The sequence below is a fragment of the Leiobunum rupestre genome, chromosome 1, assembly GCF_980474605.1.
Source record: "Leiobunum rupestre chromosome 1, qqLeiRupe1.1.hap1, whole genome shotgun sequence".
In the NCBI taxonomy this organism is placed as follows: Eukaryota; Metazoa; Arthropoda; class Arachnida; order Opiliones; family Sclerosomatidae; genus Leiobunum; species Leiobunum rupestre.
This window is the reverse complement of record NC_143384.1, coordinates 65,367,204-65,393,907: the sequence shown is the minus strand read 5'-3', so window position 1 is coordinate 65,393,907 and position 26,704 is coordinate 65,367,204. Positions and strand designations below refer to the sequence as shown.

Genomic DNA, 26,704 nt, shown 5'->3' with positions numbered 1-26,704 from the left:
TAGGGACGTTCTAACGATTGAAAGGTCGCAACTCGAGAAGCGTCGTTGACTGGGAGGAGTGGCGTCCTCTTGTAATCCAGCGTCTTGGAAGTCGGAATTCGAGGATGGTGTGAGGGTGGAGACTCTGATGATCATCACGCTGTGGAGATTTAACGTCCGCTCAAAGTTTACCGTCAATATGGTGCGCTCGGGGGAGCTCGAAGTGAACCAGGTTTCTTAACGAGGTACGTAGCGGCTTAGGGCAGAAATGAAGCAAGCAAAAGTACCCGCGGAAAACCGTCGTAGGGTTGCGTTTAAGAGCAGGGTTTGATTATCAGACCACCCAAGAAAGTCAAACTCGATTCTTTTGGCTTTTGTTTAAACTAACATGAAAAAGAGTTGCTATGAAAAAGAAAAAAACGGGAATATTTTTTGAAAACAAAACTTTTTTTTAAAAATTAAATTATCGCCGACGATAAATAATGTTGGTGACAGTGACCAATTGTCGACTCTATCAATGCCAGACGAACGTCGGTAAATAGTTTAATTTTTGGATTTCGAATTACATAACTTCCGTTTTTTTTCAAGGTCACGAATATATCCTTAATCAGATCGGCCGAACGTTTCTTAAGTTCAAATTAAAGGAACGGCTTTCAAGCTGCGGCTCTACCCCGGACCGTTAAATGATTTGTTTAAGGTTCTCCAGACTAAGCAAATTGAGCGTTTCTCAAAGCGGAAAAGACGTTACATTGCCGTTAGTTATAAAACTGACAACGAATAAAAAGTCGCTACATTTACCCGCCCGAACTGGGGCTCGAACCCAGGACCGTTAGGTTAAAAGCCTAACGCTCTACCGACTGAGCTATCCGGGCTCTGCCGTATTCTATCTTCATGAAAAATGTGGTAATGGACGAGACATTTATTCTCTCCAGTTAATATAACATTTTAACCATATTTCGTTAGGGACGTTCTAACGATTGAAAGGTCGCAACTCGAGAAGCGTCGTTGACTGGGAGGAGTGGCGTCCTCTTGTAATCCAGCGTCTTGGAAGTCGGAATTCGAGGATGGTGTGAGGGTGGAGACTCTGATGATCATCACGCTGTGGAGATTTAACGTCCGCTCAAAGTTTACCGTCAATATGGTGCGCTCGGGGGAGCTCGAAGTGAACCAGGTTTCTTAACGAGGTACGTAGCGGCTTAGGGCAGAAATGAAGCAAGCAAAAGTACCCGCGGAAAACCGTCGTAGGGTTGCGTTTAAGAGCAGGGTTTGATTATCAGACCACCCAAGAAAGTCAAACTCGATTCTTTTGGCTTTTGTTTAAACTAACATGAAAAAGAGTTGCTATGAAAAAGAAAAAAACGGGAATATTTTTTGAAAACAAAACTTTTTTTTAAAAATTAAATTATCGCCGACGATAAATAATGTTGGTGACAGTGACCAATTGTCGACTCTATCAATGCCAGACGAACGTCGGTAAATAGTTTAATTTTTGGATTTCGAATTACATAACTTCCGTTTTTTTTCAAGGTCACGAATATATCCTTAATCAGATCGGCCGAACGTTTCTTAAGTTCAAATTAAAGGAACGGCTTTCAAGCTGCGGCTCTACCCCGGACCGTTAAATGATTTGTTTAAGGTTCTCCAGACTAAGCAAATTGAGCGTTTCTCAAAGCGGAAAAGACGTTACATTGCCGTTAGTTATAAAACTGACAACGAATAAAAAGTCGCTACATTTACCCGCCCGAACTGGGGCTCGAACCCAGGACCGTTAGGTTAAAAGCCTAACGCTCTACCGACTGAGCTATCCGGGCTCTGCCGTATTCTATCTTCATGAAAAATGTGGTAATGGACGAGACATTTATTCTCTCCAGTTAATATAACATTTTAACCATATTTCGTTAGGGACGTTCTAACGATTGAAAGGTCGCAACTCGAGAAGCGTCGTTGACTGGGAGGAGTGGCGTCCTCTTGTAATCCAGCGTCTTGGAAGTCGGAATTCGAGGATGGTGTGAGGGTGGAGACTCTGATGATCATCACGCTGTGGAGATTTAACGTCCGCTCAAAGTTTACCGTCAATATGGTGCGCTCGGGGGAGCTCGAAGTGAACCAGGTTTCTTAACGAGGTACGTAGCGGCTTAGGGCAGAAATGAAGCAAGCAAAAGTACCCGCGGAAAACCGTCGTAGGGTTGCGTTTAAGAGCAGGGTTTGATTATCAGACCACCCAAGAAAGTCAAACTCGATTCTTTTGGCTTTTGTTTAAACTAACATGAAAAAGAGTTGCTATGAAAAAGAAAAAAACGGGAATATTTTTTGAAAACAAAACTTTTTTTTAAAAATTAAATTATCGCCGACGATAAATAATGTTGGTGACAGTGACCAATTGTCGACTCTATCAATGCCAGACGAACGTCGGTAAATAGTTTAATTTTTGGATTTCGAATTACATAACTTCCGTTTTTTTTCAAGGTCACGAATATATCCTTAATCAGATCGGCCGAACGTTTCTTAAGTTCAAATTAAAGGAACGGCTTTCAAGCTGCGGCTCTACCCCGGACCGTTAAATGATTTGTTTAAGGTTCTCCAGACTAAGCAAATTGAGCGTTTCTCAAAGCGGAAAAGACGTTACATTGCCGTTAGTTATAAAACTGACAACGAATAAAAAGTCGCTACATTTACCCGCCCGAACTGGGGCTCGAACCCAGGACCGTTAGGTTAAAAGCCTAACGCTCTACCGACTGAGCTATCCGGGCTCTGCCGTATTCTATCTTCATGAAAAATGTGGTAATGGACGAGACATTTATTCTCTCCAGTTAATATAACATTTTAACCATATTTCGTTAGGGACGTTCTAACGATTGAAAGGTCGCAACTCGAGAAGCGTCGTTGACTGGGAGGAGTGGCGTCCTCTTGTAATCCAGCGTCTTGGAAGTCGGAATTCGAGGATGGTGTGAGGGTGGAGACTCTGATGATCATCACGCTGTGGAGATTTAACGTCCGCTCAAAGTTTACCGTCAATATGGTGCGCTCGGGGGAGCTCGAAGTGAACCAGGTTTCTTAACGAGGTACGTAGCGGCTTAGGGCAGAAATGAAGCAAGCAAAAGTACCCGCGGAAAACCGTCGTAGGGTTGCGTTTAAGAGCAGGGTTTGATTATCAGACCACCCAAGAAAGTCAAACTCGATTCTTTTGGCTTTTGTTTAAACTAACATGAAAAAGAGTTGCTATGAAAAAGAAAAAAACGGGAATATTTTTTGAAAACAAAACTTTTTTTTAAAAATTAAATTATCGCCGACGATAAATAATGTTGGTGACAGTGACCAATTGTCATCTCTATCAATGCCAGACGAACGTCGGTAAATAGTTTAATTTTTGGATTTCGAATTACATAACTTCCGTTTTTTTTCAAGGTCACGAATATATCCTTAATCAGATCGGCCGAACGTTTCTTAAGTTCAAATTAAAGGAACGGCTTTCAAGCTGCGGCTCTACCCCGGACCGTTAAATGATTTGTTTAAGGTTCTCCAGACTAAGCAAATTGAGCGTTTCTCAAAGCGGAAAAGACGTTACATTGCCGTTAGTTATAAAACTGACAACGAATAAAAAATCGCTACATTTACCCGCCCGAACTGGGGCTCGAACCCAGGACCGTTAGGTTAAAAGCCTAACGCTCTACCGACTGAGCTATCCGGGCTCTGCCGTATTCTATCTTCATGAAAAATGTGGTTATGGACGAGACATTTATTCTCTCCAGTTAATATAACATTTTAACCATATTTCGTTAGGGACGTTCTAACGATTGAAAGGTCGCAACTCGAGAAGCGTCGTTGACTGGGAGGAGTGGCGTCCTCTTGTAATCCAGCGTCTTGGAAGTCGGAATTCGAGGATGGTGTGAGGGTGGGGACTCTGATGATCATCACGCTGTGGAGATTTAACGTCCGCTCGAAGTTTACCGTCAATATGGTGCGCTCGGGGGAGCTCGAAGTGAACCAGGTTTCTTAACGAGGTACGTAGCGGCTTAGGGCAGAAATGCAGCAAGCAAAAGTACCCGCGGAAAACCGTCGTAGGGTTGCGTTTAAGAGCAGGGTTTGATTATCAGACCACCCAAGAAAGTCAAACTCGATTCTTTTGGCTTTTGTTTAAACTAACATGAAAAAGAGTTGCTATGAAAAAGAAAAAAACGGGAATATTTTTTGAAAACAAAACTTTTTTTTAAAAATTAAATTATCGCCGACGATAAATAATGTTGGTGACAGTGACCAATTGTCATCTCTATCAATGCCAGACGAACGTCGGTAAATAGTTTAATTTTTGGATTTCGAATTACATAACTTCCGTTTTTTTTCAAGGTCACGAATATATCCTTAATCAGATCGGCCGAACGTTTCTTAAGTTCAAATTAAAGGAACGGCTTTCAAGCTGCGGCTCTACCCCGGACCGTTAAATGATTTGTTTAAGGTTCTCCAGACTAAGCAAATTGAGCGTTTCTCAAAGCGGAAAAGACGTTACATTGCCGTTAGTTATAAAACTGACAACGAATAAAAAGTCGCTACATTTACCCGCCCGAACTGGGGCTCGAACCCAGGACCGTTAGGTTAAAAGCCTAACGCTCTACCGACTGAGCTATCCGGGCTCTGCCGTATTCTATCTTCATGAAAAATGTGGTAATGGACGAGACATTTATTCTCTCCAGTTAATATAACATTTTAACCATATTTCGTTAGGGACGTTCTAACGATTGAAAGGTCGCAACTCGAGAAGCGTCGTTGACTGGAAGGAGTGGCGTCCTCTTGTAATCCAGCGTCTTGGAAGTCGGAATTCGAGGATGGTGTGAGGGTGGAGACTCTGATGATCATCACGCTGTGGAGATTTAACGTCCGCTCGAAGTTTACCGTCAATATGGTGCGCTCGGGGGAGCTCGAAGTGAAGCAGGTTTCTTAACGAGGTACGTAGCGGCTTAGGGCAGAAATGCAGCAAGCAAAAGTACCCGCGGAAAACCATCGTAGGGTTGCGTTTAAGAGCAGGGTTTGATTATCAGACCACCCAAGAAAGTCAAACTCGATTCTTTTGGCTTTTGTTTAAACTAACATGAAAAAGAGTTGCTATGAAAAAGAAAAAAACGGGAATATTTTTTAAAAACAAAACTTTTTTTTAAAAAATTCCATTATCGCCGACGATAAATAATGTTGGTGACAGTGACCAATTGTCATCTCTATCAATGCCAGACGAACGTCGGTAAATAGTTTAATTTTTGGATTTCGAATTACATAACTTCCGTTTTTTTTCAAGGTAACGAATATATCCTTAATCAGATCGGCCGAACGTTTCTTAAGTTCAAATTAAAGGAACGGCTTTCAAGCTGCGGCTCTACCCCGGACCGTTAAATGATTTGTTTAAGGTTCTCCAGACTAAGCAAATTGAGCGTTTCTCAAAGCGGAAAAGACGTTACATTGCCGTTAGTTATAAAACTGACAACGAATAAAAAATCGCTACATTTACCCGCCCGAACTGGGGCTCGAACCCAGGACCGTTAGGTTAAAAGCCTAACGCTCTACCGACTGAGCTATCCGGGCTCTGCCGTATTCTATCTTCATGAAAAATGTGGTAATGGACGGGACATTTATTCTCTCCAGTTAATATAACATTTTAACCATATTTCGTTAGGGACGTTCTAACGATTGAAAGGTCGCAACTCGAGAAGCGTCGTTGACTGGGAGGAGTGGCGTCCTCTTGTAATCCAGCGTCTTGGAAGTCGGAATTCGAGGATGGTGTGAGGGTGGAGACTCTGATGATCATCACGCTGTGGAGATTTAACGTCCGCTCGAAGTTTACCGTCAATATGGTGCGCTCGGGGGAGCTCGAAGTGAACCAGGTTTCTTAACGAGGTACGTAGCGGCTTAGGGCAGAAATGCAGCAAGCAAAAGTACCCGCGGAAAACCGTCGTAGGGTTGCGTTTAAGAGCAGGGTTTGATTATCAGACCACCCAAGAAAGTCAAACTCGATTCTTTTGGCTTTTGTTTAAACTAACATGAAAAAGAGTTGCTATGAAAAAGAAAAAAACGGGAATATTTTTTGAAAAACAAACTTTTTTTAAAAAATTCCATTATCGCCGACGATAAATAATGTTGGTGACAGTGACCAATTGTCATCTCTATCAATGCCAGACGAACGTCGGTAAATAGTTTAATTTTTGGATTTCGAATTACATAACTTCCGTTTTTTTTCAAGGTCACGAATATATCCTTAATCAGATCGGCCGAACGTTTCTTAAGTTCAAATTAAAGGAACGGCTTTCAAGCTGCGGCTCTACCCCGGACCGTTAAATGATTTGTTTAAGGTTATCCAGACTAAGCAAATTGAGCGTTTCTCAAAGCGGAAAAGACGTTACATTGCCGTTAGTTATAAAACTGACAACGAATAAAAAATCGCTACATTTACCCGCCCGAACTGGGGCTCGAACCCAGGACCGTTAGGTTAAAAGCCTAACGCTCTACCGACTGAGCTATCCGGGCTCTGCCGTATTCTATCTTCATGAAAAATGTGGTAATGGACGAGACATTTATTCTCTCCAGTTAATATAACATTTTAACCATATTTCGTTAGGGACGTTCTAACGATTGAAAGGTCGCAACTCGAGAAGCGTCGTTGACTGGGAGGAGTGGCGTCCTCTTGTAAACCAGCGTCTTGGAAGTCGGAATTCGAGGATGGTGTGAGGGTGGAGACTCTGATGATCATCACGCTGTGGAGATTTAACGTCCGCTCGAAGTTTACCGTCAATATGGTGCGCTCGGGGGAGCTCGAAGTGAACCAGGTTTCTTAACGAGGTACGTAGCGGCTTAGGGCAGAAATGCAGCAAGCAAAAGTACCCGCGGAAAACCGTCGTAGGGTTGCGTTTAAGAGCAGGGTTTGATTATCAGACCACCCAAGAAAGTCAAACTCGATTCTTTTGGCTTTTGTTTAAACTAACATGAAAAAGAGTTGCTATGAAAAAGAAAAAAACGGGAATATTTTTTGAAAACAAAACTTTTTTTAAAAAATTCCATTATCGCCGACGATAAATAATGTTGGTGACAGTGACCAATTGTCATCTCTATCAATGCCAGACGAACGTCGGTAAATAGTTTAATTTTTGGATTTCGAATTACATAACTTCCGTTTTTTTTCAAGGTCACGAATATATCCTTAATCAGATCGGCCGAACGTTTCTTAAGTTCAAATTAAAGGAACGGCTTTCAAGCTGCGGCTCTACCCCGGACCGTTAAATGATTTGTTTAAGGTTCTCCAGACTAAGCAAATTGAGCGTTTCTCAAAGCGGAAAAGACGTTACATTGCCGTTAGTTATAAAACTGACAACGAATAAAAAGTCGCTACATTTACCCGCCCGAACTGGGGCTCGAACCCAGGACCGTTAGGTTAAAAGCCTAACGCTCTACCGACTGAGCTATCCGGGCTCTGCCGTATTCTATCTTCATGAAAAATGTGGTAATGGACGAGACATTTATTCTCTCCAGTTAATATAACATTTTAACCATATTTCGTTAGGGACGTTCTAACGATTGAAAGGTCGCAACTCGAGAAGCGTCGTTGACTGGGAGGAGTGGCGTCCTCTTGTAATCCAGCGTCTTGGAAGTCGGAATTCGAGGATGGTGTGAGGGTGGAGACTCTGATGATCATCACGCTGTGGAGATTTAACGTCCGCTCGAAGTTTACCGTCAATATGGTGCGCTCGGGGGAGCTCGAAGTGAACCAGGTTTCTTAACGAGGTACGTAGCGGCTTAGGGCAGAAATGCAGCAAGCAAAAGTACCCGCGGAAAACCGTCGTAGGGTTGCGTTTAAGAGCAGGGTTTGATTATCAGACCACCCAAGAAAGTCAAACTCGATTCTTTTGGCTTTTGTTTAAACTAACATGAAAAAGAGTTGCTATGAAAAAGAAAAAAACGGGAATATTTTTTGAAAAACAAACTTTTTTTAAAAAATTCCATTATCGCCGACGATAAATAATGTTGGTGACAGTGACCAATTGTCATCTCTATCAATGCCAGACGAACGTCGGTAAATAGTTTAATTTTTGGATTTCGAATTACATAACTTCCGTTTTTTTTCAAGGTCACGAATATATCCTTAATCAGATCGGCCGAACGTTTCTTAAGTTCAAATTAAAGGAACGGCTTTCAAGCTGCGGCTCTACCCCGGACCGTTAAATGATTTGTTTAAGGTTATCCAGACTAAGCAAATTGAGCGTTTCTCAAAGCGGAAAAGACGTTACATTGCCGTTAGTTATAAAACTGACAACGAATAAAAAATCGCTACATTTACCCGCCCGAACTGGGGCTCGAACCCAGGACCGTTAGGTTAAAAGCCCAACGCTCTACCGACTGAGCTATCCGGGCTCTGCCGTATTCTATCTTCATGAAAAATGTGGTAATGGACGAGACATTTATTCTCTCCAGTTAATATAACATTTTAACCATATTTCGTTAGGGACGTTCTAACGATTGAAAGGTCGCAACTCGAGAAGCGTCGTTGACTGGGAGGAGTGGCGTCCTCTTGTAATCCAGCGTCTTGGAAGTCGGAATTCGAGGATGGTGTGAGGGTGGAGACTCTGATGATCATCACGCTGTGGAGATTTAACGTCCGCTCGAAGTTTACCGTCAATATGGTGCGCTCGGGGGAGCTCGAAGTGAACCAGGTTTCTTAACGAGGTACGTAGCGGCTTAGGGCAGAAATGCAGCAAGCAAAAGTACCCGCGGAAAACCGTCGTAGGGTTGCGTTTAAGAGCAGGGTTTGATTATCAGACCACCCAAGAAAGTCAAACTCGATTCTTTTGGCTTTTGTTTAAACTAACATGAAAAAGAGTTGCTATGAAAAAGAAAAAAACGGGAATATTTTTTGAAAACAAAACTTTTTTTAAAAAATTCCATTATCGCCGACGATAAATAATGTTGGTGACAGTGACCAATTGTCATCTCTATCAATGCCAGACGAACGTCGGTAAATAGTTTAATTTTTGGATTTCGAATTACATAACTTCCGTTTTTTTTCAAGGTCACGAATATATCCTTAATCAGATCGGCCGAACGTTTCTTAAGTTCAAATTAAAGGAACGGCTTTCAAGCTGCGGCTCTACCCCGGACCGTTAAATGATTTGTTTAAGGTTCTCCAGACTAAGCAAATTGAGCGTTTCTCAAAGCGGAAAAGACGTTACATTGCCGTTAGTTATAAAACTGACAACGAATAAAAAGTCGCTACATTTACCCGCCCGAACTGGGGCTCGAACCCAGGACCGTTAGGTTAAAAGCCTAACGCTCTACCGACTGAGCTATCCGGGCTCTGCCGTATTCTATCTTCATGAAAAATGTGGTAATGGACGAGACATTTATTCTCTCCAGTTAATATAACATTTTAACCATATTTCGTTAGGGACGTTCTAACGATTGAAAGGTCGCAACTCGAGAAGCGTCGTTGACTGGGAGGAGTGGCGTCCTCTTGTAATCCAGCGTCTTGGAAGTCGGAATTCGAGGATGGTGTGAGGGTGGAGACTCTGATGATCATCACGCTGTGGAGATTTAACGTCCGCTCGAAGTTTACCGTCAATATGGTGCGCTCGGGGGAGCTCGAAGTGAACCAGGTTTCTTAACGAGGTACGTAGCGGCTTAGGGCAGAAATGCAGCAAGCAAAAGTACCCGCGGAAAACCGTCGTAGGGTTGCGTTTAAGAGCAGGGTTTGATTATCAGACCACCCAAGAAAGTCAAACTCGATTCTTTTGGCTTTTGTTTAAACTAACATGAAAAAGAGTTGCTATGAAAAAGAAAAAAACGGGAATATTTTTTGAAAACAAAACTTTTTTTAAAAAATTCCATTATCGCCGACGATAAATAATGTTGGTGACAGTGACCAATTGTCATCTCTATCAATGCCAGACGAACGTCGGTAAATAGTTTAATTTTTGGATTTCGAATTACATAACTTCCGTTTTTTTTCAAGGTCACGAATATATCCTTAATCAGATCGGCCGAACGTTTCTTAAGTTCAAATTAAAGGAACGGCTTTCAAGCTGCGGCTCTACCCCGGACCGTTAAATGATTTGTTTAAGGTTCTCCAGACTAAGCAAATTGAGCGTTTCTCAAAGCGGAAAAGACGTTACATTGCCGTTAGTTATAAAACTGACAACGAATAAAAAGTCGCTACATTTACCCGCCCGAACTGGGGCTCGAACCCAGGACCGTTAGGTTAAAAGCCTAACGCTCTACCGACTGAGCTATCCGGGCTCTGCCGTATTCTATCTTCATGAAAAATGTGGTAATGGACGAGACATTTATTCTCTCCAGTTAATATAACATTTTAACCATATTTCGTTAGGGACGTTCTAACGATTGAAAGGTCGCAACTCGAGAAGCGTCGTTGACTGGGAGGAGTGGCGTCCTCTTGTAATCCAGCGTCTTGGAAGTCGGAATTCGAGGATGGTGTGAGGGTGGAGACTCTGATGATCATCACGCTGTGGAGATTTAACGTCCGCTCGAAGTTTACCGTCAATATGGTGCGCTCGGGGGAGCTCGAAGTGAACCAGGTTTCTTAACGAGGTACGTAGCGGCTTAGGGCAGAAATGCAGCAAGCAAAAGTACCCGCGGAAAACCGTCGTAGGGTTGCGTTTAAGAGCAGGGTTTGATTATCAGACCACCCAAGAAAGTCAAACTCGATTCTTTTGGCTTTTGTTTAAACTAACATGAAAAAGAGTTGCTATGAAAAAGAAAAAAACGGGAATATTTTTTGAAAACAAAACTTTTTTTAAAAAATTCCATTATCGCCGACGATAAATAATGTTGGTGACAGTGACCAATTGTCATCTCTATCAATGCCAGACGAACGTCGGTAAATAGTTTAATTTTTGGATTTCGAATTACATAACTTCCGTTTTTTTTCAAGGTCACGAATATATCCTTAATCAGATCGGCCGAACGTTTCTTAAGTTCAAATTAAAGGAACGGCTTTCAAGCTGCGGCTCTACCCCGGACCGTTAAATGATTTGTTTAAGGTTCTCCAGACTAAGCAAATTGAGCGTTTCTCAAAGCGGAAAAGACGTTACATTGCCGTTAGTTATAAAACTGACAACGAATAAAAAGTCGCTACATTTACCCGCCCGAACTGGGCCTCGAACCCAGGACCGTTAGGTTAAAAGCCTAACGCTCTACCGACTGAGCTATCCGGGCTCTGCCGTATTCTATCTTCATGAAAAATGTGGTAATGGACGAGACATTTATTCTCTCCAGTTAATATAACATTTTAACCATATTTCGTTAGGGACGTTCTAACGATTGAAAGGTCGCAACTCGAGAAGCGTCGTTGACTGGGAGGAGTGGCGTCCTCTTGTAATCCAGCGTCTTGGAAGTCGGAATTCGAGGATGGTGTGAGGGTGGAGACTCTGATGATCATCACGCTGTGGAGATTTAACGTCCGCTCAAAGTTTACCGTCAATATGGTGCGCTCGGGGGAGCTCGAAGTGAACCAGGTTTCTTAACGAGGTACGTAGCGGCTTAGGGCAGAAATGAAGCAAGCAAAAGTACCCGCGGAAAACCGTCGTAGGGTTGCGTTTAAGAGCAGGGTTTGATTATCAGACCACCCAAGAAAGTCAAACTCGATTCTTTTGGCTTTTGTTTAAACTAACATGAAAAAGAGTTGCTATGAAAAAGAAAAAAACGGGAATATTTTTTGAAAACAAAACTTTTTTTAAAAAATTCCATTATCGCCGACGATAAATAATGTTGGTGACAGTGACCAATTGTCATCTCTATCAATGCCAGACGAACGTCGGTAAATAGTTTAATTTTTGGATTTCGAATTACATAACTTCCGTTTTTTTTCAAGGTCACGAATATATCCTTAATCAGATCGGCCGAACGTTTCTTAAGTTCAAATTAAAGGAACGGCTTTCAAGCTGCGGCTCTACCCCGGACCGTTAAATGATTTGTTTAAGGTTCTCCAGACTAAGCAAATTGAGCGTTTCTCAAAGCGGAAAAGACGTTACATTGCCGTTAGTTATAAAACTGACAACGAATAAAAAGTCGCTACATTTACCCGCCCGAACTGGGGCTCGAACCCAGGACCGTTAGGTTAAAAGCCTAACGCTCTACCGACTGAGCTATCCGGGCTCTGCCGTATTCTATCTTCATGAAAAATGTGGTAATGGACGAGACATTTATTCTCTCCAGTTAATATAACATTTTAACCATATTTCGTTAGGGACGTTCTAACGATTGAAAGGTCGCAACTCGAGAAGCGTCGTTGACTGGGAGGAGTGGCGTCCTCTTGTAATCCAGCGTCTTGGAAGTCGGAATTCGAGGATGGTGTGAGGGTGGAGACTCTGATGATCATCACGCTGTGGAGATTTAACGTCCGCTCAAAGTTTACCGTCAATATGGTGCGCTCGGGGGAGCTCGAAGTGAACCAGGTTTCTTAACGAGGTACGTAGCGGCTTAGGGCAGAAATGAAGCAAGCAAAAGTACCCGCGGAAAACCGTCGTAGGGTTGCGTTTAAGAGCAGGGTTTGATTATCAGACCACCCAAGAAAGTCAAACTCGATTCTTTTGGCTTTTGTTTAAACTAACATGAAAAAGAGTTGCTATGAAAAAGAAAAAAACGGGAATATTTTTTGAAAACAAAACTTTTTTTTAAAAAATTCCATTATGGCCGACGATAAATAATGTTGGTGACAGTGACCAATTGTCATCTCTATCAATGCCAGACGAACGTCGGTAAATAGTTTAATTTTTGGATTTCGAATTACATAACTTCCGTTTTTTTTCAAGGTCACGAATATATCCTTAATCAGATCGGCCGAACGTTTCTTAAGTTCAAATTAAAGGAACGGCTTTCAAGCTGCGGCTCTACCCCGGACCGTTAAATGATTTGTTTAAGGTTCTCCAGACTAAGCAAATTGAGCGTTTCTCAAAGCGGAAAAGACGTTACATTGCCGTTAGTTATAAAACTGACAACGAATAAAAAGTCGCTACATTTACCCGCCCGAACTGGGGCTCGAACCCAGGACCGTTAGGTTAAAAGCCTAACGCTCTACCGACTGAGCTATCCGGGCTCTGCCGTATTCTATCTTCATGAAAAATGTGGTAATGGACGAGACATTTATTCTCTCCAGTTAATATAACATTTTAACCATATTTCGTTAGGGACGTTCTAACGATTGAAAGGTCGCAACTCGAGAAGCGTCGTTGACTGGGAGGAGTGGCGTCCTCTTGTAATCCAGCGTCTTGGAAGTCGGAATTCGAGGATGGTGTGAGGGTGGAGACTCTGATGATCATCACGCTGTGGAGATTTAACGTCCGCTCAAAGTTTACCGTCAATATGGTGCGCTCGGGGGAGCTCGAAGTGAACCAGGTTTCTTAACGAGGTACGTAGCGGCTTAGGGCAGAAATGAAGCAAGCAAAAGTACCCGCGGAAAACCGTCGTAGGGTTGCGTTTAAGAGCAGGGTTTGATTATCAGACCACCCAAGAAAGTCAAACTCGATTCTTTTGGCTTTTGTTTAAACTAACATGAAAAAGAGTTGCTATGAAAAAGAAAAAAACGGGAATATTTTTTGAAAACAAAACTTTTTTTAAAAAATTCCATTATCGCCGACGATAAATAATGTTGGTGACAGTGACCAATTGTCATCTCTATCAATGCCAGACGAACGTCGGTAAATAGTTTAATTTTTGGATTTCGAATTACATAACTTCCGTTTTTTTTCAAGGTCACGAATATATCCTTAATCAGATCGGCCGAACGTTTCTTAAGTTCAAATTAAAGGAACGGCTTTCAAGCTGCGGCTCTACCCCGGACCGTTAAATGATTTGTTTAAGGTTCTCCAGACTAAGCAAATTGAGCGTTTCTCAAAGCGGAAAAGACGTTACATTGCCGTTAGTTATAAAACTGACAACGAATAAAAAGTCGCTACATTTACCCGCCCGAACTGGGGCTCGAACCCAGGACCGTTAGGTTAAAAGCCTAACGCTCTACCGACTGAGCTATCCGGGCTCTGCCGTATTCTATCTTCATGAAAAATGTGGTAATGGACGAGACATTTATTCTCTCCAGTTAATATAACATTTTAACCATATTTCGTTAGGGACGTTCTAACGATTGAAAGGTCGCAACTCGAGAAGCGTCGTTGACTGGGAGGAGTGGCGTCCTCTTGTAATCCAGCGTCTTGGAAGTCGGAATTCGAGGATGGTGTGAGGGTGGAGACTCTGATGATCATCACGCTGTGGAGATTTAACGTCCGCTCAAAGTTTACCGTCAATATGGTGCGCTCGGGGGAGCTCGAAGTGAACCAGGTTTCTTAACGAGGTACGTAGCGGCTTAGGGCAGAAATGAAGCAAGCAAAAGTACCCGCGGAAAACCGTCGTAGGGTTGCGTTTAAGAGCAGGGTTTGATTATCAGACCACCCAAGAAAGTCAAACTCGATTCTTTTGGCTTTTGTTTAAACTAACATGAAAAAGAGTTGCTATGAAAAAGAAAAAAACGGGAATATTTTTTGAAAACAAAACTTTTTTTAAAAAATTCCATTATGGCCGACGATAAATAATGTTGGTGACAGTGACCAATTGTCATCTCTATCAATGCCAGACGAACGTCGGTAAATAGTTTAATTTTTGGATTTCGAATTACATAACTTCCGTTTTTTTTCAAGGTCACGAATATATCCTTAATCAGATCGGCCGAACGTTTCTTAAGTTCAAATTAAAGGAACGGCTTTCAAGCTGCGGCTCTACCCCGGACCGTTAAATGATTTGTTTAAGGTTCTCCAGACTAAGCAAATTGAGCGTTTCTCAAAGCGGAAAAGACGTTACATTGCCGTTAGTTATAAAACTGACAACGAATAAAAAGTCGCTACATTTACCCGCCCGAACTGGGGCTCGAACCCAGGACCGTTAGGTTAAAAGCCTAACGCTCTACCGACTGAGCTATCCGGGCTCTGCCGTATTCTATCTTCATGAAAAATGTGGTAATGGACGAGACATTTATTCTCTCCAGTTAATATAACATTTTAACCATATTTCGTTAGGGACGTTCTAACGATTGAAAGGTCGCAACTCGAGAAGCGTCGTTGACTGGGAGGAGTGGCGTCCTCTTGTAATCCAGCGTCTTGGAAGTCGGAATTCGAGGATGGTGTGAGGGTGGAGACTCTGATGATCATCACGCTGTGGAGATTTAACGTCCGCTCAAAGTTTACCGTCAATATGGTGCGCTCGGGGGAGCTCGAAGTGAACCAGGTTTCTTAACGAGGTACGTAGCGGCTTAGGGCAGAAATGAAGCAAGCAAAAGTACCCGCGGAAAACCGTCGTAGGGTTGCGTTTAAGAGCAGGGTTTGATTATCAGACCACCCAAGAAAGTCAAACTCGATTCTTTTGGCTTTTGTTTAAACTAACATGAAAAAGAGTTGCTATGAAAAAGAAAAAAACGGGAATATTTTTTGAAAACAAAACTTTTTTTAAAAAATTCCATTATCGCCGACGATAAATAATGTTGGTGACAGTGACCAATTGTCATCTCTATCAATGCCAGACGAACGTCGGTAAATAGTTTAATTTTTGGATTTCGAATTACATAACTTCCGTTTTTTTTCAAGGTCACGAATATATCCTTAATCAGATCGGCCGAACGTTTCTTAAGTTCAAATTAAAGGAACGGCTTTCAAGCTGCGGCTCTACCCCGGACCGTTAAATGATTTGTTTAAGGTTCTCCAGACTAAGCAAATTGAGCGTTTCTCAAAGCGGAAAAGACGTTACATTGCCGTTAGTTATAAAACTGACAACGAATAAAAAGTCGCTACATTTACCCGCCCGAACTGGGGCTCGAACCCAGGACCGTTAGGTTAAAAGCCTAACGCTCTACCGACTGAGCTATCCGGGCTCTGCCGTATTCTATCTTCATGAAAAATGTGGTAATGGACGAGACATTTATTCTCTCCAGTTAATATAACATTTTAACCATATTTCGTTAGGGACGTTCTAACGATTGAAAGGTCGCAACTCGAGAAGCGTCGTTGACTGGGAGGAGTGGCGTCCTCTTGTAATCCAGCGTCTTGGAAGTCGGAATTCGAGGATGGTGTGAGGGTGGAGACTCTGATGATCATCACGCTGTGGAGATTTAACGTCCGCTCAAAGTTTACCGTCAATATGGTGCGCTCGGGGGAGCTCGAAGTGAACCAGGTTTCTTAACGAGGTACGTAGCGGCTTAGGGCAGAAATGAAGCAAGCAAAAGTACCCGCGGAAAACCGTCGTAGGGTTGCGTTTAAGAGCAGGGTTTGATTATCAGACCACCCAAGAAAGTCAAACTCGATTCTTTTGGCTTTTGTTTAAACTAACATGAAAAAGAGTTGCTATGAAAAAGAAAAAAACGGGAATATTTTTTGAAAACAAAACTTTTTTTAAAAAATTCCATTATGGCCGACGATAAATAATGTTGGTGACAGTGACCAATTGTCATCTCTATCAATGCCAGACGAACGTCGGTAAATAGTTTAATTTTTGGATTTCGAATTACATAACTTCCGTTTTTTTTCAAGGTCACGAATATATCCTTAATCAGATCGGCCGAACGTTTCTTAAGTTCAAATTAAAGGAACGGCTTTCAAGCTGCGGCTCTACCCCGGACCGTTAAATGATTTGTTTAAGGTTCTCCAGACTAAGCAAATTGAGCGTTTCTCAAAGCGGAAAAGACGTTACATTGCCGTTAGTTATAAAACTGACAACGAATAAAAAGTCGCTACATTTACCCGCCCGAACTGGGGCTCGAACCCAGGACCGTTAGGTTAAAAGCCTAACGCTCTACCGACTGAGCTATCCGGGCTCTGCCGTATTCTATCTTCATGAAAAATGTGGTAATGGACGAGACATTTATTCTCTCCAGTTAATATAACATTTTAACCATATTTCGTTAGGGACGTTCTAACGATTGAAAGGTCGCAACTCGAGAAGCGTCGTTGACTGGGAGGAGTGGCGTCCTCTTGTAATCCAGCGTCTTGGAAGTCGGAATTCGAGGATGGTGTGAGGGTGGAGACTCTGATGATCATCACGCTGTGGAGATTTAACGTCCGCTCAAAGTTTACCGTCAATATGGTGCGCTCGGGGGAGCTCGAAGTGAACCAGGTTTCTTAACGAGGTACGTAGCGGCTTAGGGCAGAAATGAAGCAAGCAAAAGTACCCGCGGAAAACCGTCGTAGGGTTGCGTTTAAGAGCAGGGTTTGATTATCAGACCACCCAAGAAAGTCAAACTCGATTCTTTTGGCTTTTGTTTAAACTAACATGAAAAAGAGTTGCTATGAAAAAGAAAAAAACGGAAATATTTTTTGAAAACAAAACTTTTTTTAAAAAATTCCATTATCGCCGACGATAAATAATGTTGGTGACAGTGACCAATTGTCATCTCTATCAATGCCAGACGAACGTCGGTAAATAGTTTAATTTTTGGATTTCGAATTACATAACTTCCGTTTTTTTTCAAGGTCACGAATATATCCTTAATCAGATCGGCCGAACGTTTCTTAAGTTCAAATTAAAGGAACGGCTTTCAAGCTGCGGCTCTACCCCGGACCGTTAAATGATTTGTTTAAGGTTCTCCAGACTAAGCAAATTGAGCGTTTCTCAAAGCGGAAAAGACGTTACATTGCCGTTAGTTATAAAACTGACAACGAATAAAAAGTCGCTACATTTACCCGCCCGAACTGGGGCTCGAACCCAGGACCGTTAGGTTAAAAGCCTAACGCTCTACCGACTGAGCTATCCGGGCTCTGCCGTATTCTATCTTCATGAAAAATGTGGTAATGGACGAGACATTTATTCTCTCCAGTTAATATAACATTTTAACCATATTTCGTTAGGGACGTTCTAACGATTGAAAGGTCGCAACTCGAGAAGCGTCGTTGACTGGGAGGAGTGGCGTCCTCTTGTAATCCAGCGTCTTGGAAGTCGGAATTCGAGGATGGTGTGAGGGTGGAGACTCTGATGATCATCACGCTGTGGAGATTTAACGTCCGCTCAAAGTTTACCGTCAATATGGTGCGCTCGGGGGAGCTCGAAGTGAACCAGGTTTCTTAACGAGGTACGTAGCGGCTTAGGGCAGAAATGCAGCAAGCAAAAGTACCCGCGGAAAACCGTCGTAGGGTTGCGTTTAAGAGCAGGGTTTGATTATCAGACCACCCAAGAAAGTCAAACTCGATTCTTTTGGCTTTTGTTTAAACTAACATGAAAAAGAGTTGCTATGAAAAAGAAAAAAACGGGAATATTTTTTGAAAACAAAACTTTTTTTTAAAAATTAAATTATCGCCGACGATAAATAATGTTGGTGACAGTGACCAATTGTCATCTCTATCAATGCCAGACGAACGTCGGTAAATAGTTTAATTTTTGGATTTCGAATTACATAACTTCCGTTTTTTTTCAAGGTCACGAATATATCCTTAATCAGATCGGCCGAACGTTTCTTAAGTTCAAATTAAAGGAACGGCTTTCAAGCTGCGGCTCTACCCCGGACCGTTAAATGATTTGTTTAAGGTTCTCCAGACTAAGCAAATTGAGCGTTTCTCAAAGCGGAAAAGACGTTACATTGCCGTTAGTTATAAAACTGACAACGAATAAAAAGTCGCTACATTTACCCGCCCGAACTGGGGCTCGAACCCAGGACCGTTAGGTTAAAAGCCTAACGCTCTACCGACTGAGCTATCCGGGCTCTGCCGTATTCTATCTTCATGAAAAATGTGGTAATGGACGAGACATTTATTCTCTCCAGTTAATATAACATTTTAACCATATTTCGTTAGGGACGTTCTAACGATTGAAAGGTCGCAACTCGAGAAGCGTCGTTGACTGGGAGGAGTGGCGTCCTCTTGTAATCCAGCGTCTTGGAAGTCGGAATTCGAGGATGGTGTGAGGGTGGAGACTCTGATGATCATCACGCTGTGGAGATTTAACGTCCGCTCAAAGTTTACCGTCAATATGGTGCGATCGGGGGAGCTCGAAGTGAACCAGGTTTCTTAACGAGGTACGTAGCGGCTTAGGGCAGAAATGAAGCAAGCAAAAGTACCCGCGGAAAACCGTCGTAGGGTTGCGTTTAAGAGCAGGGTTTGATTATCAGACCACCCAAGAAAGTCAAACTCGATTCTTTTGGCTTTTGTTTAAACTAACATGAAAAAGAGTTGCTATGAAAAAGAAAAAAACGGGAATATTTTTTGAAAACAAAACGTTTTTTAAAAAATTCCATTATCGCCGACGATAAATAATGTTGGTGACAGTGACAAATTGTCATCTCTATCAATGCCAGACGAACGTCGGTAAATAGTTTAATTTTTGGATTTCGAATTACATAACTTCCGTTTTTTTTCAAGGTCACGAATATATCCTTAATCAGATCGGCCGAACGTTTCTTAAGTTCAAATTAAAGGAACGGCTTTCAAGCTGCGGCTCTACCCCGGACCGTTAAATGATTTGTTTAAGGTTCTCCAGACTAAGCAAATTGAGCGTTTCTCAAAGCGGAAAAGACGTTACATTGCCGTTAGTTATAAAACTGACAACGAATAAAAAGTCGCTACATTTACCCGCCCGAACTGGGGCTCGAACCCAGGACCGTTAGGTTAAAAGCCTAACGCTCTACCGACTGAGCTATCCGGGCTCTGCCGTATTCTATCTTCATGAAAAATGTGGTAATGGACGAGACATTTATTCTCTCCAGTTAATATAACATTTTAACCATATTTCGTTAGGGACGTTCTAACGATTGAAAGGTCGCAACTCGAGAAGCGTCGTTGACTGGGAGGAGTGGCGTCCTCTTGTAATCCAGCGTCTTGGAAGTCGGAATTCGAGGATGGTGTGAGGGTGGAGACTCTGATGATCATCACGCTGTGGAGATTTAACGTCCGCTCAAAGTTTACCGTCAATATGGTGCGATCGGGGGAGCTCGAAGTGAACCAGGTTTCTTAACGAGGTACGTAGCGGCTTAGGGCAGAAATGAAGCAAGCAAAAGTACCCGCGGAAAACCGTCGTAGGGTTGCGTTTAAGAGCAGGGTTTGATTATCAGACCACCCAAGAAAGTCAAACTCGATTCTTTTGGCTTTTGTTTAAACTAACATGAAAAAGAGTTGCTATGAAAAAGAAAAAAACGGGAATATTTTTTGAAAACAAAACGTTTTTTAAAAAATTCCATTATCGCCGACGATAAATAATGTTGGTGACAGTGACAAATTGTCATCTCTATCAATGCCAGACGAACGTCGGTAAATAGTTTAATTTTTGGATTTCGAATTACATAACTTCCGTTTTTTTTCAAGGTCACGAATATATCCTTAATCAGATCGGCCGAACGTTTCTTAAGTTCAAATTAAAGGAACGGCTTTCAAGCTGCGGCTCTACCCCGGACCGTTAAATGATTTGTTTAAGGTTCTCCAGACTAAGCAAATTGAGCGTTTCTCAAAGCGGAAAAGACGTTACATTGCCGTTAGTTATAAAACTGACAACGAATAAAAAATCGCTACATTTACCCGCCCGAACTGGGGCTCGAACCCTGGACCGTTAGGTTAAAAGCCTAACGCTCTACCGACTGAGCTATCCGGGCTCTGCCGTATTCTATCTTCATGAAAAATGTGGTAATGGACGGGACATTTATTCTCTCCAGTTAATATAACATTTTAACCATATTTCGTTAGGGACGTTCTAACGATTGAAAGGTCGCAACTCAAGAAGCGTCGTTGACTGGGAGGAGTGGCGTCCTCTTGTAATCCAGCGTCTTGGAAGTCGGAATTCGAGGATGGTGTGAGGTTGGAGACTCTGATGATCATCACGCTGTGGAGATTTAACGTCCGCTCGAAGTTTACCGTCAATATGGTGCGCTCGGGGGAGCTCGAAATGAACCAGGTTTCTTAACGAGGTACGTAGCGGCTTAGGGCAGAAATGCAGCAAGCAAAAGTACCCGCGGAAAACCGTCGTAGGGTTGCGTTTAAGAGCAGTTTTTGATTATCAGACCACCCAAGAAAGTCAAACTCGATTCTTTTGGCTTTTGTTTAAACTAACATGAAAAAGAGTTGCTATGAAAAAGAAAAAAACGGGAATATTTTTTGAAAACAAAACTTTTTTTAAAAAATTCCATTATCGCCGACGATAAATAATGTTGGTGACAGTGACCAATTGTCATCTCTATCAATGCCAGACGAACGTCGGTAAATAGTTTAATTTTTGGATTTCGAATTACATAACTTCCGTTTTTTTTCAAGGTCACGAATATATCCTTAATCAGATCGGCCGAACGTTTCTTAAGTTCAAATTAAAGGAACGGCTTTCAAGCTGCGGCTCTACCCCGGACCGTTAAATGATTTGTTTAAGGTTCTCCAGACTAAGCAAATTGAGCGTTTCTCAAAGCGGAAAAGACGTTACATTGCCGTTAGTTATAAAACTGACAACGAATAAAAAGTCGCTACATTTACCCGCCCGAACTGGGGCTCGAACCCAGGACCGTTAGGTTAAAAGCCTAACGCTCTACCGACTGAGCTATCCGGGCTCTGCCGTATTCTATCTTCATGAAAAATGTGGTAATGGACGAGACATTTATTCTCTCCAGTTAATATAACATTTTAACCATATTTCGTTAGGGACGTTCTAACGATTGAAAGGTCGCAACTCGAGAAGCGTCGTTGACTGGGAGGAGTGGCGTCCTCTTGTAATCCAGCGTCTTGGAAGTCGGAATTCGAGGATGGTATGAGGGTGGAGACTCTGATGATCATCACGCTGTGGAGATTTAACGTCCGCTCAAAGTTTACCGTCAATATGGTGCGCTCGGGGGAGCTCGAAGTGAACCAGGTTTCTTAACGAGGTACGTAGCGGCTTAGGGCAGAAATGAAGCAAGCAAAAGTACCCGCGGAAAACCGTCGTAGGGTTGCGTTTAAGAGCAGGGTTTGATTATCAGACCACCCAAGAAAGTCAAACTCGATTCTTTTGGCTTTTGTTTAAACTAACATGAAAAAGAGTTGCTATGAAAAAGAAAAAAACGGGAATATTTTTTGAAAACAAAACTTTTTTTTAAAAATTAAATTATCGCCGACGATAAATAATGTTGGTGACAGTGACCAATTGTCATCTCTATCAATGCCAGACGAACGTCGGTAAATAGTTTAATTTTTGGATTTCGAATTACATAACTTCCGTTTTTTTTCAAGGTCACGAATATATCCTTAATCAGATCGGCCGAACGTTTCTTAAGTTCAAATTAAAGGAACGGCTTTCAAGCTGCGGCTCTACCCCGGACCGTTAAATGATTTGTTTAAGGTTCTCCAGACTAAGCAAATTGAGCGTTTCTCAAAGCGGAAAAGACGTTACATTGCCGTTAGTTATAAAACTGACAACGAATAAAAAATCGCTACATTTACCCGCCCGAACTGGGGCTCGAACCCAGGACCGTTAGGTTAAAAGCCTAACGCTCTACCGACTGAGCTATCCGGGCTCTGCCGTATTCTATCTTCATGAAAAATGTGGTAATGGACGAGACATTTATTCTCTCCAGTTAATATAACATTTTAACCATATTTCGTTAGGGACGTTCTAACGATTGAAAGGTCGCAACTCGAGAAGCGTCGTTGACTGGGAGGAGTGGCGTCCTCTTGTAATCCAGCGTCTTGGAAGTCGGAATTCGAGGATGGTGTGAGGGTGGAGACTCTGATGATCATCACGCTGTGGAGATTTAACGTCCGCTCGAAGTTTACCGTCAATATGGTGCGCTCGGGGGAGCTCGAAGTGAACCAGGTTTCTTAACGAGGTACGTAGCGGCTTAGGGCAGAAATGAAGCAAGCAAAAGTACCCGCGGAAAACCGTCGTAGGGTTGCGTTTAAGAGCAGGGTTTGATTATCAGACCACCCAAGAAAGTCAAACTCGATTCTTTTGGCTTTTGTTTAAACTAACATGAAAAAGAGTTGCTATGAAAAAGAAAAAAACGGGAATATTTTTTGAAAACAAAACTTTTTTTAAAAAATTCCATTATGGCCGACGATAAATAATGTTGGTGACAGTGACCAATTGTCATCTCTATCAATGCCAGACGAACGTCGGTAAATAGTTTAATTTTTGGATTTCGAATTACATAACTTCCGTTTTTTTTCAAGGTCACGAATATATCCTTAATCAGATCGGCCGAACGTTTCTTAAGTTCAAATTAAAGGAACGGCTTTCAAGCTGCGGCTCTACCCCGGACCGTTAAATGATTTGTTTAAGGTTCTCCAGACTAAGCAAATTGAGCGTTTCTCAAAGCGGAAAAGACGTTACATTGCCGTTAGTTATAAAACTGACAACGAATAAAAAATCGCTACATTTACCCGCCCGAACTGGGGCTCGAACCCAGGACCGTTAGGTTAAAAGCCTAACGCTCTACCGACTGAGCTATCCGGGCTCTGCCGTATTCTATCTTCATGAAAAATGTGGTAATGGACGAGACATTTATTCTCTCCAGTTAATATAACATTTTAACCATATTTCGTTAGGGACGTTCTAACGATTGAAAGGTCGCAACTCGAGAAGCGTCGTTGACTGGGAGGAGTGGCGTCCTCTTGTAATCCAGCGTCTTGGAAGTCGGAATTCGAGGATGGTGTGAGGGTGGAGACTCTGATGATCATCACGCTGTGGAGATTTAACGTCCGCTCGAAGTTTACCGTCAATATGGTGCGCTCGGGGGAGCTCGAAGTGAACCAGGTTTCTTAACGAGGTACGTAGCGGCTTAGGGCAGAAATGCAGCAAGCAAAAGTACCCGCGGAAAACCGTCGTAGGGTTGCGTTTAAGAGCAGGGTTTGATTATCAGACCACCCAAGAAAGTCAAACTCGATTCTTTTGGCTTTTGTTTAAACTAACATGAAAAAGAGTTGCTATGAAAAAGAAAAAAACGGGAATATTTTTTGAAAACAAAACTTTTTTTTAAAAATTAAATTATCGCCGACGATAAATAATGTTGGTGACAGTGACCAATTGTCATCTCTATCACTGCCAGACGAACGTCGGTAAATAGTTTAATTTTTGGATTTCGAATTACATAACTTCCGTTTTTTTTCAAGGTCACGAATATATCCTTAATCAGATCGGCCGAACGTTTCTTAAGTTCAAATTAAAGGAACGGCTTTCAAGCTGCGGCTCTACCCCGGACCGTTAAATGATTTGTTTAAGGTTATCCAGACTAAGCAAATTGAGCGTTTCTCAAAGCGGAAAAGACGTTACATTGCCGTAAGTTATAAAACTGGCAACGAATAAAAAGTCGCTACATTTACCCGCCCGAACTGGGGCTCGAACGCAGGACCGTTAGGTTAAAAGCCTAACGCTCTACCGACTGAGCTATCCGGGCTCTGCCGTATTCTATCTTCATGAAAAATGTGGTAATGGACGAGACATTTATTCTCTCCAGTTAATATAACATTTTAACCATATTTCGTTAGGGACGTTCTAACGATTGAAAGGTCGCAACTCGAGAAGCGTCGTTGACTGGGAGGAGTGGCGTCCTCTTGTAATCCAGCGTCTTGGAAGTCGGAATTCGAGGATGGTGTGAGGGTGTAGACTCTGATGATCATCACGCTGTGGAGATTTAACGTCCGCTCGAAGTTTACAGTCAATATGGTGCGCTCGGGGGAGCTCGAAGTGAACCAGGTTTCTTAACGAGGTACGTAGCGGCTTAGGGCAGAAATGCAGCAAGCAAAAGTACCCGCGGAAAACCATCGTAGGGTTGCGTTTAAGAGCAGGGTTTGATTATCAGACCACCCAAGAAAGTCAAACTCGATTCTTTTGGCTTTTGTTTAAACTAACATGAAAAAGAGTTGCTATGAAAAAGAAAAAAACGGGAATATTTTTTGAAAACAAAACTTTTTTTTAAAAATTAAATTATCGCCGACGATAAATAATGTTGGTGACAGTGACCAATTGTCATCTCTATCAATGCCAGACGAACGTCGGTAAATAGTTTAATTTTTGGATTTCGAATTACATAACTTCCGTTTTTTTTCAAGGTCACGAATATATCCTTAATCAGATCGGCCGAACGTTTCTTAAGTTCAAATTAAAGGAACGGCTTTCAAGCTGCGGCTCTACCCCGGACCGTTAAATGATTTGTTTAAGGTTCTCCAGACTAAGCAAATTGAGCGTTTCTCAAAGCGGAAAAGACGTTACATTGCCGTTAGTTATAAAACTGACAACGAATAAAAAATCGCTACATTTACCCGCCCGAACTGGGGCTCGAACCCAGGACCGTTAGGTTAAAAGCCTAACGCTCTACCGACTGAGCTATCCGGGCTCTGCCGTATTCTATCTTCATGAAAAATGTGGTTATGGACGAGACATTTATTCTCTCCAGTTAATATAACATTTTAACCATATTTCGTTAGGGACGTTCTAACGATTGAAAGGTCGCAACTCGAGAAGCGTCGTTGACTGGGAGGAGTGGCGTCCTCTTGTAATCCAGCGTCTTGGAAGTCGGAATTCGAGGATGGTGTGAGGGTGGGGACTCTGATGATCATCACGCTGTGGAGATTTAACGTCCGCTCGAAGTTTACCGTCAATATGGTGCGCTCGGGGGAGCTCGAAGTGAACCAGGTTTCTTAACGAGGTACGTAGCGGCTTAGGGCAGAAATGCAGCAAGCAAAAGTACCCGCGGAAAACCGTCGTAGGGTTGCGTTTAAGAGCAGGGTTTGATTATCAGACCACCCAAGAAAGTCAAACTCGATTCTTTTGGCTTTTGTTTAAACTAACATGAAAAAGAGTTGCTATGAAAAAGAAAAAAACGGGAATATTTTTTGAAAACAAAACTTTTTTTTAAAAATTAAATTATCGCCGACGATAAATAATGTTGGTGACAGTGACCAATTGTCATCTCTATCAATGCCAGACGAACGTCGGTAAATAGTTTAATTTTTGGATTTCGAATTACATAACTTCCGTTTTTTTTCAAGGTCACGAATATATCCTTAATCAGATCGGCCGAACTTTTCTTAAGTTCAAATTAAAGGAACGGCTTTCAAGCTGCGGCTCTACCCCGGACCGTTAAATGATTTGTTTAAGGTTCTCCAGACTAAGCAAATTGAGCGTTTCTCAAAGCGGAAAAGACGTTACATTGCCGTTAGTTATAAAACTGACAACGAATAAAAAGTCGCTACATTTACCCGCCCGAACTGGGGCTCGAACCCAGGACCGTTAGGTTAAAAGCCTAACGCTCTACCGACTGAGCTATCCGGGCTCTGCCGTATTCTATCTTCATGAAAAATGTGGTAATGGACGAGACATTTATTCTCTCCAGTTAATATAACATTTTAACCATATTTCGTTAGGGACGTTCTAACGATTGAAAGGTCGCAACTCGAGAAGCGTCGTTGACTGGAAGGAGTGGCGTCCTCTTGTAATCCAGCGTCTTGGAAGTCGGAATTCGAGGATGGTGTGAGGGTGGAGACTCTGATGATCATCACGCTGTGGAGATTTAACGTCCGCTCGAAGTTTACCGTCAATATGGTGCGCTCGGGGGAGCTCGAAGTGAAGCAGGTTTCTTAACGAGGTACGTAGCGGCTTAGGGCAGAAATGCAGCAAGCAAAAGTACCCGCGGAAAACCATCGTAGGGTTGCGTTTAAGAGCAGGGTTTGATTATCAGACCACCCAAGAAAGTCAAACTCGATTCTTTTGGCTTTTGTTTAAACTAACATGAAAAAGAGTTGCTATGAAAAAGAAAAAAACGGGAATATTT

The 26,704-nt window shown here is 42.3% G+C and overlaps 55 non-coding genes across 55 annotated transcripts; 29 read left to right on the top strand and 26 right to left on the bottom strand.

Moving 5' to 3' along the window:
• Positions 1 to 48: 48 nt before the first annotated feature.
• LOC149965604 (signal recognition particle RNA) lies at positions 49 to 347 on the top strand. The gene has a single exon (XR_016473004.1).
• A 431-nt stretch (positions 348 to 778) lies between these two features.
• Positions 779 to 851, bottom strand: TRNAK-UUU (transfer RNA lysine (anticodon UUU)). The gene has a single exon. It is a non-coding gene; the product is annotated as a tRNA-Lys (tRNA).
• A 136-nt stretch (positions 852 to 987) lies between these two features.
• LOC149965602 (signal recognition particle RNA) lies at positions 988 to 1,286 on the top strand. The gene has a single exon (XR_016473002.1).
• Positions 1,287 to 1,717: 431 nt separating this feature from the next.
• Positions 1,718 to 1,790, bottom strand: TRNAK-UUU (transfer RNA lysine (anticodon UUU)). Its single transcript has one exon. It is a non-coding gene; the product is annotated as a tRNA-Lys (tRNA).
• Positions 1,791 to 1,926: 136 nt separating this feature from the next.
• On the top strand, positions 1,927 to 2,225 carry LOC149965600 (signal recognition particle RNA). Its single transcript, XR_016473001.1, has one exon.
• A 431-nt stretch (positions 2,226 to 2,656) lies between these two features.
• On the bottom strand, positions 2,657 to 2,729 carry TRNAK-UUU (transfer RNA lysine (anticodon UUU)). The gene has a single exon. It is a non-coding gene; the product is annotated as a tRNA-Lys (tRNA).
• Positions 2,730 to 2,865: 136 nt separating this feature from the next.
• Positions 2,866 to 3,164, top strand: LOC149965598 (signal recognition particle RNA). Its single transcript, XR_016472996.1, has one exon.
• Positions 3,165 to 3,595: 431 nt separating this feature from the next.
• TRNAK-UUU (transfer RNA lysine (anticodon UUU)) lies at positions 3,596 to 3,668 on the bottom strand. The gene has a single exon. It is a non-coding gene; the product is annotated as a tRNA-Lys (tRNA).
• Positions 3,669 to 3,804: 136 nt separating this feature from the next.
• LOC149965596 (signal recognition particle RNA) lies at positions 3,805 to 4,103 on the top strand. Its single transcript, XR_016473615.1, has one exon.
• Positions 4,104 to 4,534: 431 nt separating this feature from the next.
• TRNAK-UUU (transfer RNA lysine (anticodon UUU)) lies at positions 4,535 to 4,607 on the bottom strand. The gene has a single exon. It is a non-coding gene; the product is annotated as a tRNA-Lys (tRNA).
• Positions 4,608 to 4,743: 136 nt separating this feature from the next.
• LOC149965594 (signal recognition particle RNA) lies at positions 4,744 to 5,042 on the top strand. Its single transcript, XR_016473191.1, has one exon.
• A 432-nt stretch (positions 5,043 to 5,474) lies between these two features.
• Positions 5,475 to 5,547, bottom strand: TRNAK-UUU (transfer RNA lysine (anticodon UUU)). Its single transcript has one exon. It is a non-coding gene; the product is annotated as a tRNA-Lys (tRNA).
• A 136-nt stretch (positions 5,548 to 5,683) lies between these two features.
• Positions 5,684 to 5,982, top strand: LOC149965592 (signal recognition particle RNA). Its single transcript, XR_016473666.1, has one exon.
• A 431-nt stretch (positions 5,983 to 6,413) lies between these two features.
• Positions 6,414 to 6,486, bottom strand: TRNAK-UUU (transfer RNA lysine (anticodon UUU)). The gene has a single exon. It is a non-coding gene; the product is annotated as a tRNA-Lys (tRNA).
• Positions 6,487 to 6,622: 136 nt separating this feature from the next.
• On the top strand, positions 6,623 to 6,921 carry LOC149965590 (signal recognition particle RNA). The gene has a single exon (XR_016474192.1).
• Positions 6,922 to 7,352: 431 nt separating this feature from the next.
• TRNAK-UUU (transfer RNA lysine (anticodon UUU)) lies at positions 7,353 to 7,425 on the bottom strand. The gene has a single exon. It is a non-coding gene; the product is annotated as a tRNA-Lys (tRNA).
• A 136-nt stretch (positions 7,426 to 7,561) lies between these two features.
• On the top strand, positions 7,562 to 7,860 carry LOC149965588 (signal recognition particle RNA). Its single transcript, XR_016473665.1, has one exon.
• A 431-nt stretch (positions 7,861 to 8,291) lies between these two features.
• Positions 8,292 to 8,364, bottom strand: TRNAK-UUU (transfer RNA lysine (anticodon UUU)). The gene has a single exon. It is a non-coding gene; the product is annotated as a tRNA-Lys (tRNA).
• Positions 8,365 to 8,500: 136 nt separating this feature from the next.
• On the top strand, positions 8,501 to 8,799 carry LOC149965586 (signal recognition particle RNA). The gene has a single exon (XR_016473664.1).
• A 431-nt stretch (positions 8,800 to 9,230) lies between these two features.
• TRNAK-UUU (transfer RNA lysine (anticodon UUU)) lies at positions 9,231 to 9,303 on the bottom strand. The gene has a single exon. It is a non-coding gene; the product is annotated as a tRNA-Lys (tRNA).
• Positions 9,304 to 9,439: 136 nt separating this feature from the next.
• Positions 9,440 to 9,738, top strand: LOC149965584 (signal recognition particle RNA). Its single transcript, XR_016473663.1, has one exon.
• Positions 9,739 to 10,169: 431 nt separating this feature from the next.
• On the bottom strand, positions 10,170 to 10,242 carry TRNAK-UUU (transfer RNA lysine (anticodon UUU)). The gene has a single exon. It is a non-coding gene; the product is annotated as a tRNA-Lys (tRNA).
• Positions 10,243 to 10,378: 136 nt separating this feature from the next.
• On the top strand, positions 10,379 to 10,677 carry LOC149965582 (signal recognition particle RNA). Its single transcript, XR_016473662.1, has one exon.
• Positions 10,678 to 11,108: 431 nt separating this feature from the next.
• TRNAK-UUU (transfer RNA lysine (anticodon UUU)) lies at positions 11,109 to 11,181 on the bottom strand. Its single transcript has one exon. It is a non-coding gene; the product is annotated as a tRNA-Lys (tRNA).
• A 136-nt stretch (positions 11,182 to 11,317) lies between these two features.
• On the top strand, positions 11,318 to 11,616 carry LOC149965580 (signal recognition particle RNA). Its single transcript, XR_016472995.1, has one exon.
• A 431-nt stretch (positions 11,617 to 12,047) lies between these two features.
• Positions 12,048 to 12,120, bottom strand: TRNAK-UUU (transfer RNA lysine (anticodon UUU)). Its single transcript has one exon. It is a non-coding gene; the product is annotated as a tRNA-Lys (tRNA).
• A 136-nt stretch (positions 12,121 to 12,256) lies between these two features.
• LOC149965578 (signal recognition particle RNA) lies at positions 12,257 to 12,555 on the top strand. The gene has a single exon (XR_016472994.1).
• A 432-nt stretch (positions 12,556 to 12,987) lies between these two features.
• Positions 12,988 to 13,060, bottom strand: TRNAK-UUU (transfer RNA lysine (anticodon UUU)). Its single transcript has one exon. It is a non-coding gene; the product is annotated as a tRNA-Lys (tRNA).
• Positions 13,061 to 13,196: 136 nt separating this feature from the next.
• On the top strand, positions 13,197 to 13,495 carry LOC149965576 (signal recognition particle RNA). Its single transcript, XR_016472993.1, has one exon.
• A 431-nt stretch (positions 13,496 to 13,926) lies between these two features.
• On the bottom strand, positions 13,927 to 13,999 carry TRNAK-UUU (transfer RNA lysine (anticodon UUU)). Its single transcript has one exon. It is a non-coding gene; the product is annotated as a tRNA-Lys (tRNA).
• Positions 14,000 to 14,135: 136 nt separating this feature from the next.
• LOC149965574 (signal recognition particle RNA) lies at positions 14,136 to 14,434 on the top strand. Its single transcript, XR_016472992.1, has one exon.
• Positions 14,435 to 14,865: 431 nt separating this feature from the next.
• On the bottom strand, positions 14,866 to 14,938 carry TRNAK-UUU (transfer RNA lysine (anticodon UUU)). The gene has a single exon. It is a non-coding gene; the product is annotated as a tRNA-Lys (tRNA).
• A 136-nt stretch (positions 14,939 to 15,074) lies between these two features.
• Positions 15,075 to 15,373, top strand: LOC149965572 (signal recognition particle RNA). Its single transcript, XR_016472990.1, has one exon.
• Positions 15,374 to 15,804: 431 nt separating this feature from the next.
• TRNAK-UUU (transfer RNA lysine (anticodon UUU)) lies at positions 15,805 to 15,877 on the bottom strand. Its single transcript has one exon. It is a non-coding gene; the product is annotated as a tRNA-Lys (tRNA).
• A 136-nt stretch (positions 15,878 to 16,013) lies between these two features.
• On the top strand, positions 16,014 to 16,312 carry LOC149965570 (signal recognition particle RNA). The gene has a single exon (XR_016472989.1).
• Positions 16,313 to 16,743: 431 nt separating this feature from the next.
• TRNAK-UUU (transfer RNA lysine (anticodon UUU)) lies at positions 16,744 to 16,816 on the bottom strand. Its single transcript has one exon. It is a non-coding gene; the product is annotated as a tRNA-Lys (tRNA).
• Positions 16,817 to 16,952: 136 nt separating this feature from the next.
• On the top strand, positions 16,953 to 17,251 carry LOC149965568 (signal recognition particle RNA). Its single transcript, XR_016472988.1, has one exon.
• Positions 17,252 to 17,682: 431 nt separating this feature from the next.
• On the bottom strand, positions 17,683 to 17,755 carry TRNAK-UUU (transfer RNA lysine (anticodon UUU)). The gene has a single exon. It is a non-coding gene; the product is annotated as a tRNA-Lys (tRNA).
• Positions 17,756 to 17,891: 136 nt separating this feature from the next.
• On the top strand, positions 17,892 to 18,190 carry LOC149965566 (signal recognition particle RNA). The gene has a single exon (XR_016474114.1).
• A 431-nt stretch (positions 18,191 to 18,621) lies between these two features.
• TRNAK-UUU (transfer RNA lysine (anticodon UUU)) lies at positions 18,622 to 18,694 on the bottom strand. Its single transcript has one exon. It is a non-coding gene; the product is annotated as a tRNA-Lys (tRNA).
• A 136-nt stretch (positions 18,695 to 18,830) lies between these two features.
• On the top strand, positions 18,831 to 19,129 carry LOC149965564 (signal recognition particle RNA). The gene has a single exon (XR_016473160.1).
• Positions 19,130 to 19,560: 431 nt separating this feature from the next.
• TRNAK-UUU (transfer RNA lysine (anticodon UUU)) lies at positions 19,561 to 19,633 on the bottom strand. The gene has a single exon. It is a non-coding gene; the product is annotated as a tRNA-Lys (tRNA).
• Positions 19,634 to 19,769: 136 nt separating this feature from the next.
• On the top strand, positions 19,770 to 20,068 carry LOC149965562 (signal recognition particle RNA). Its single transcript, XR_016473159.1, has one exon.
• A 640-nt stretch (positions 20,069 to 20,708) lies between these two features.
• On the top strand, positions 20,709 to 21,007 carry LOC149965561 (signal recognition particle RNA). The gene has a single exon (XR_016473939.1).
• Positions 21,008 to 21,438: 431 nt separating this feature from the next.
• On the bottom strand, positions 21,439 to 21,511 carry TRNAK-UUU (transfer RNA lysine (anticodon UUU)). The gene has a single exon. It is a non-coding gene; the product is annotated as a tRNA-Lys (tRNA).
• A 136-nt stretch (positions 21,512 to 21,647) lies between these two features.
• Positions 21,648 to 21,946, top strand: LOC149965559 (signal recognition particle RNA). The gene has a single exon (XR_016472944.1).
• A 431-nt stretch (positions 21,947 to 22,377) lies between these two features.
• TRNAK-UUU (transfer RNA lysine (anticodon UUU)) lies at positions 22,378 to 22,450 on the bottom strand. Its single transcript has one exon. It is a non-coding gene; the product is annotated as a tRNA-Lys (tRNA).
• A 136-nt stretch (positions 22,451 to 22,586) lies between these two features.
• On the top strand, positions 22,587 to 22,885 carry LOC149965557 (signal recognition particle RNA). Its single transcript, XR_016474158.1, has one exon.
• A 431-nt stretch (positions 22,886 to 23,316) lies between these two features.
• On the bottom strand, positions 23,317 to 23,389 carry TRNAK-UUU (transfer RNA lysine (anticodon UUU)). The gene has a single exon. It is a non-coding gene; the product is annotated as a tRNA-Lys (tRNA).
• Positions 23,390 to 23,525: 136 nt separating this feature from the next.
• LOC149965555 (signal recognition particle RNA) lies at positions 23,526 to 23,824 on the top strand. The gene has a single exon (XR_016473661.1).
• A 640-nt stretch (positions 23,825 to 24,464) lies between these two features.
• LOC149965554 (signal recognition particle RNA) lies at positions 24,465 to 24,763 on the top strand. The gene has a single exon (XR_016473187.1).
• Positions 24,764 to 25,194: 431 nt separating this feature from the next.
• Positions 25,195 to 25,267, bottom strand: TRNAK-UUU (transfer RNA lysine (anticodon UUU)). The gene has a single exon. It is a non-coding gene; the product is annotated as a tRNA-Lys (tRNA).
• A 136-nt stretch (positions 25,268 to 25,403) lies between these two features.
• On the top strand, positions 25,404 to 25,702 carry LOC149965552 (signal recognition particle RNA). The gene has a single exon (XR_016473614.1).
• Positions 25,703 to 26,133: 431 nt separating this feature from the next.
• TRNAK-UUU (transfer RNA lysine (anticodon UUU)) lies at positions 26,134 to 26,206 on the bottom strand. Its single transcript has one exon. It is a non-coding gene; the product is annotated as a tRNA-Lys (tRNA).
• A 136-nt stretch (positions 26,207 to 26,342) lies between these two features.
• On the top strand, positions 26,343 to 26,641 carry LOC149965550 (signal recognition particle RNA). Its single transcript, XR_016473190.1, has one exon.
• The last annotated feature ends 63 nt before the right edge of the window (positions 26,642 to 26,704 follow it).